This window comes from Calidris pugnax, unplaced genomic scaffold (assembly GCF_001431845.1).
Source record: "Calidris pugnax isolate Ruff unplaced genomic scaffold, ASM143184v1 scaffold24, whole genome shotgun sequence".
NCBI lineage: Eukaryota > Metazoa > Chordata > Aves > Charadriiformes > Scolopacidae > Calidris > Calidris pugnax.
The window spans coordinates 18180053-18187025 of record NW_015090922.1 but is presented as its reverse complement, the minus strand read 5'-3'; the positions used below and the strand labels follow the sequence as shown (position 1 = coordinate 18187025).

Below are 6973 nucleotides of genomic sequence, written 5' to 3'. Positions count from 1 at the left end.
GGCCCGCCCGGTGGCTCTGCTCGCGCCACGGCGGGCGGGTCTCTGGCCTGGCCGGGGCCCGGGGCTCCGGGTGTGAGCCCGGGCGGGCCGCACATGTGGGAGTCCCGCCGGGCGGTGGGAGCTGCTGGGGGCCCTGCTGCACCTGCTTCAGACACTGCTGGAGTAGGCTGTCAAGCGCCAGTTCAGCTCCTGGATGTGTCTCCCCTCAGCCGGATGGGTGCTTCGTTTTCACCAACTTAACCTTTGCCCTGACTTAACCCAGGCCCTAGAGAAAGAGTATTGCCACGGCATTAGTGGGGACCTGAAGCTGAAAAAGCACGGAGAACCCCTCGCCCAGTTACCAGGGTGGGGAGAGGTCCTGGCACAGAAGCTTCATTGCAGTTTTAGCCATCTAAGGGCCCAAAGCTGATTCCACCGAAGTCCACTATAGATTGCCTGAAGTCATGGAGCAACTTGGGTTTAAGAGGCTGCGGGAGCTATTGCCCCTGCGTCCCATCTGGGACATCACTTTTACCAGTGATGCTCACAAGACCCTTCTTTCTCCTTTATGGGAGTACTTCTTTCTGGATCTGCCTCCTGTTTGTGGCCTTAAATGCAAGAAGGATCACCACAGAGAACCTGCTGCCCCCATTCATCCTCCTGAAGGCTTCTGGCAGGTGCCCGTGCACAAGGTCCTGCCAGAATTTAAAAGTGTAAAACTCCATGTTTCATGTGAGGGCTGAAGGAAACCACTACATCTTTGCAACGAAGTAGTCTGCTTCTCAAACAGCAGGGATTTTCCTCAGCCATATCACTCAGAAACAAAGGAATACTATGTAGTTCTTTAAAAACCACATATTAACTTCCTTTAAAAAGTGAATAAAGTGCTGTAAAAAAAAAAAAAGTACCTTAAACAGGTACCAAGAACCCAAGAATTTTCAGTCTTACTGCAAATTAGCAAATGTACATCACTCTAATGTCCATTTATCCTCAAACAAAGGCTTCCTTTAAAATAACTACAGCTGCAGGGAAAGGTAGAGATTTGCTAAGCTGGAAAAGCTAATACCGTTTCAGTATTCTACAGTTTTCCTGGTTACAAAAAAAAAGTATAATCTGTTCATATGTTTGTAGTTTGAGATTTTTAAACCGAGGATAGAAATCTCTTCAATTTTATGGAAACTTTACTAAAATAAAATTATTTTAAAGAACAAATTTTGCTCTAAGTAATTGTTTTAAGTTACATGAATCCACCAGTGTTTTTTAAAGTGGAACAGGATGACGTGACTTTCCACACTGATGGTATTTCAAATGTTCAGGAACGGTCATAAAAATTTGTTGGGGAACCTTTATTTTTACTTTCTTTTCTCAACACCATTTTCCAAAAATCTTTCTATAAGCCAATTAAAACAGGAAAGGATTTTAAAAAGAGGGCAAATCACTCTAATGGGAGGGCAAACCACAGCGCAAAGCTGAAACAAAAGAATACGGCAGCAAAAACCAACGCAAGTTTTCCGAAGTGGCTGTCTCAGGCTGCAGGCCGTAGACAAGTGGCCTGTTTTCAAAAATGATGGCCCAAGAGAACTGCTGTCTACAAGTGCCTGGCTGTATAGCAACTGTGGAAATCAGGTCACCTGTCCGGTCCCAAACTCCTTATTTACTTTTTCACCTGTGGCCATTTTACCCGGGCAGAGCCGCGTGGAAGCACAGAAGTTATTGTGGGCACGGAGGAACCTGCCAGAACGTAACAGCTTTCCAAGCTGGGGAACTAAACACACATTTACCTAGTTTTGGCGCAATTAAACTGGCCTAAATCTGACACATTCTAAAAACTGAAAGGAACTGTTTTTAGAAAAGCACAGTTCTTCTGCTTATGAAAGTTAGTTTATGATTGAGCAATTGTGTTCAGTAGGTGAGAGAACCATTACATTGTGACAGACACATGCTATTTCCAGCCAAGATGTACCTTAATTTTGCAGTGGTTTGGAAGGCGTTCGTATTTTACAATCAACATAAAATTCTTTAGCTCCAATTCTTCTGTAAATTTTCTTTTATGCTATGCTGTTCTTTCTAAAAGCCCCCCTCAACTAGAGATTAATGTACTGCTTGTAACAAATACAGAAACTTTTAGTGTTAGTAACACTTCATACATATTACTTCAGCTTACTTGTAAGCATTAATCAAACTCTGTTAATAAATCACCAAATATTGTGAAAGCTTAAATACCTTTGACCAGACTAGGAACCAGCCTGCCAGAAATCCTACTGGTCTGTCAAGTCGTATTGAATTCTCCTGAATCTTTTGCTATAAAAATAAACAAAATTATATCTTACCTCAAAGGGAAGGGAAGCATTCACTGTCAGACTTGTCAATATTATCTGCTGCTCTTGCCCCGAACAATTGTTCAGTGCCCTTTATGAAAAATTAATGAATTGCAGTTAAAAGGAGATAGGTAATAGCACACTGATCTTTTCTGTTTTCTTCCAATAAAGAGATACTGCTCAGCACAGCTCCCGGAGGAGATGAGTTATTGTAGCTGCGCTGCCATTATGTCTGTGTGTGCAAGTGTAACTGTGCCTTTGCATCCTCCCCAGTATTTTTAAAATTTTGGCCAATCTCAGTCACATCCACCAGAGAAATTAACTTCTGACAAGTTTCTTTGAATTAGTTCATCTTTTAAAGGAGAAAGCCCTGAATTAGTGCCTCCCCTATGGGGAAGATTGCTCACCCCTTCTTACGCAACTAAGAATCCACAAAGCAAAAAAGAATTTTGCAAGGACAGGAAAAGCTGAAGCTTACATTTTATTAGACGTGAGGGAATTGAACTGCAAGATATAACCTGATAAGAAACCTGGCTTCAGTAGTTCAACTGCACACACAACCATCTGTTTATTTATTTAGTGTGTTGACAGGATCCAGTGCTGCAATTTCAGTTAAGTACAAATGATCACCAATGCCATGGCATTTAAAAAAAAATGAAAAAAAAAATGTACAAGCTGTTTCTGCTTCTTTGTGTTTGTCTCCGTCTCACCAGGAAGGTCAAGGACATTATCAAATATATTTATGCAAGCTATGTTAATTTTTTTAGGCCAAGGTACATGATTCAATTTCCTTGATGTAAGAGAAGAAAGCTGGCAGCCCAAAAGCGCTTGTGTATGTTGTGATGACAGCAATAGGGATGAATGCTCAAGGCTACATTAGACGTAATTCCACAGCACTGCCTGACTCCTTCACAAAGAGAAATGGTCCCGGGAGTGCCTGGGTACACTCCAGAGAGCAAAAATACATGAGCAAAAACGTAACAGTATGTGTGTATAAACATATATTCTCTCTCTATATATATATATTCCTTGGGAATCAAAACTCAGAAAGAGTTAAAGTCTTTGTAAATATGGTGTGTGTGTACACACGCATTACACATCACCCAATATTTTTTATCCATTTAATGAGCAGTGGGTGGGTTTTTCAGCTTACCTATTAATATGTAATTTCAGAGCATATCAAAGTATTTTAAAGAGTTTTACCACTTCCATCTGCAAATGTCACAACTCCTTCCTGAACTCCACAGATTGGTCCCTCCAGCAAATACCACCTAATAGAAGGCCCTAGGATGTCTGCAATTTCACATGAAAAAACCCCCTTCATCCTGGTGATGAGGTGCGTTCTTCCATTATTTCTGCCCCTGTTCTGTATTAGCACTTGTGAGCTGATCAAAAATTTCCCTTCTGATGTTAGCTAAGGCCATGTGTCCATTAGGGAGCAGTGGGGACTGACAGGAGCGCGTCTGTGGGCAGAACAGTTGGTGCTGAGGCCACGACACTCCTGCTGTGCCCTGGGTTAACTTTTGAGTATCTCCAGCCTGACAGCAGGGGTGGCAGTGCCTCGGGTGAGCTTCTGCAATGGATCTTCCCAAAGCACAACTCGTGTGTCCTGAGCCCACTCCAGGGGGTGAAGCAAAGCTTGCCAAGCTGGGACGACTGGGAGATTTGCCTCAGAAGCAATGAAGCCTAACCCAATGCAATCCATTACTCTATACGCACAGATTTACACTAGGAGGTCCTCCTGTGCCTTACACAGTAATTCAGGTAGGACAGAGTGAATGCTGAGCAGCAGGTCACCTCCTCCTGGTGGTTACTGTGTGCTGGCAAATGGGTTCCTCCTTCATTGTAGGACTGGTTTTGGACAAAATTGATAAACGCAGCAAAAAGCATGAGGAAAAGTGGTGAAACCAGGACAGTTAAGGGGAAGCAGAAAGAAACTCCTAATCAGTTACAAGATTTTTGCTATATATAATAAAAAGGCAGGATTTCTACTGGATTCAACACACACACACATATACACCCACACAAATATATTTCTATACATAGCATTTTAGTTTTTCAGATTGTTTCAAGTTCCCTGATGTGGTTTTTCAGCAGGAAGCAGGTCTATTAAAGTAAAGTGTAAATGTAGACTTTATTATCTTAATTGCTGATTCTGAGCTGCAGATTCCTGAAGACTAAAAAGTGAATAAAGCGGGCATCCTTTCTGAGTTTTGATGAGAGGGGCTCACAATCCTATTGCTCATTGATAGTTCTAGTGCTGCTACCTTGTGGGGAAAAAAGGCTGCAGCACCTTCAACACCGAGTTAGCCTTCTTGTAAAAGAGGCTATTAAGATCAATTGTCGAGAATGACAGTGATGGCCTTTTAAATGTTTGCATATTTTCGTTGTCTGGTGTTTGGGGCTTTTTTGGTTTTGTTTTTTTTAAATTTAGAAATATTTCACCCACCCTGTGTTAGCGTGATTAAACTAGCAGGTTACATGGGGAATCATTATTCAGTGTGGTCCAGATTGAGATTTGGGCTCTTTGACTGCCTAGAATTTTGGACTGTATTTTAGAAGAAGTCACAAAATCCCTCCCTGTACATTCTGGAGTGTAAGCAGTATTGCTGTCTGTGAAAGCAGTCAGAGTCTTTCTTCCATTGCTACTTCTTACAGATGCTATTTAAATCTCCTGCATGGTTACACAATGTGTAGTTTCGAAAATCCAAATGTAAACAGCTAGAAAAGCCTCTCAAGCATCATTACATTATTTTTCTTAAACGACAAAATTTGGTCAGAGTAGTTGTTTTAGAAGCATTTTCATTGGCATATGCTTTTATGTTCAGACTGAAATATCAGTTATTTCTGAGAACACAGTAAGAGTCCAGCCTTAAGAAGAAATTGTGCCAACAACTGAAACATGTTTTTCTGTTTTCTTGTTTTGGTTTCCAATTTTCAAATGCACATGCAAATACAGATTAGTATGTCAACAGGCACATAAAACACTTGATACACTTCTATTGCATACTGATATAATCCACTTTAGCAAGTTACTAAGCAGTTTTTCAAGATTATCCTTTTTCATAAAGGAGGTGCTTTGTGTTTTACTCAAAAGCTTTGGATTGGGAAAGTGGGACTTAAGGAAGTGAAAGACCTACAGAAGTCAAAGACAGAAATGGAAGAGCTTCCCCCAGAACGAGCAAAATTAAAAGTAATGTCAAAGCAATTTGATTGTTTTCATTTCAATGGGATTATGTCTGTCACTTTTTAAATAGAATGGGAGTGTAAAGATTGGTTTGGTCTTACAGCTATGTCAAAGGCAAGGAAACAATTTCTAGAAGTATTATAATGGAAAAATATGGCATGTCTTCCAGATGCAAAACAATCCTTTATGAAACGTCTATTTTTAAAAAAAAATAAATTTCAAATGCTTTTAAAGCTTTAAAGGAGTCTGTATATCTATTCCTCACACAACTGAAAGTCCTACTGAGCAAGAAGTTTGAAGTAAGGATAAAATTTACCACTACACTGAACAAGTCTGATAAATATCAAGAGTTACTCTGAAGAGCCAATAGTGTGTGAGGCAGCAATTGATGTAGCTAAGGTATCAATTTCACTATTTTGCATCATATCCTGACTGAAAAATGCAGATAGAATGCTAAAAAAAGTGCTTATTTTTTAACTTACTGCAGTGGTCTCCCAAATGAGAGTGGAAATGGTATTTGTAAATGTGCAGAATAGGAAATCCGTTTGATCTTAAAGTACTCATTTGTGTTAGGCTGCACACTAATGTTGGGCAGTAACATTTAAGTATTATTTATCAAATATCAAAAAATATTTTTATCAAAAACAGCAACATGCCAGTATTCAGTGTCATGATGCAGTTATGCCCTTGGGCCGTCGTGTTTGGAACTGCTGATGAGGGCTTGTGAGCGGGAGTCTGGAGGGCAAGGTGGGTCTGTGCAGAAACGAGCAGCCCCAGCTGAGGAAGGTCGGGGCACAACTCAGGTGCTGTTTGGCTCCGAGGTGATGTGTGAATCAAATGCCTCCCCATCACCAGCCTTGGCTCCCTCCATCCCCGGCAGAGAATCTTTTGCAAGGATGGTTTGGGGCACATGTGGCCCACACGCTTATCCCAGGGCTTCCCCTGTCTCACAATCACCCTGCACCCGCAATTCGCCACTGTCTCTTGGCTCCAAACTGTGTCACCACCAAAACACACAACCGCCAGCTCCTGCCACAGGACCCCGAGACTTGGGGGGAGCAGGGAAGGAAGGGGTACCCCTCCCCTGCTAAAGCACACGCCTGGCACAAAAGCAAACCAGCCGTGGGCAGGCACAGCCTGGAGCCCAGAGCTATCAGAGGAGCTGGGTTACAAAACCACCCTGCAATAAAGTGTGAAACGCAGCAACACTGCCTGGTTTTTGGAGGGGGTGTGCGGCCAGAAGCAGGTAAGGTGCCTCCCTGAGACAGCAGGGGAGAGCAGCCCGTGGCCCTCGGGTCCCTCACTGTGCCACACACCCGGAGCCCTCCAGGGTCTCCCACGGCGCCCCACTCTCCCCCCACACACCCCAGGCTCTCGGAAACGCTCCGGGCCCGGGCAGGGACTCACCCTTCTCGCACAGAGGTGGCCGCCCCTCGAAGCGACCCAGCTGATTGCCACCGGAGGGAACCCCCCTCCTGCCTCCCCTCGG

At 43.0% G+C, this 6973-nt stretch overlaps 1 protein-coding gene across 1 annotated transcript in view; it reads right to left on the bottom strand.

Moving 5' to 3' along the window:
* Positions 1-2376, bottom strand: part of RMDN2 (regulator of microtubule dynamics 2) — a 51699-nt gene extending 49323 nt beyond the window's left edge. The window contains exon 1 of the mRNA XM_014950452.1: positions 2310-2376. The gene's annotated coding sequence lies outside the window, so the exon portion shown is untranslated. The remainder of the gene's footprint in view (positions 1-2309) is intronic.
* Between the last annotated feature and the right edge of the window lie 4597 nt (positions 2377-6973).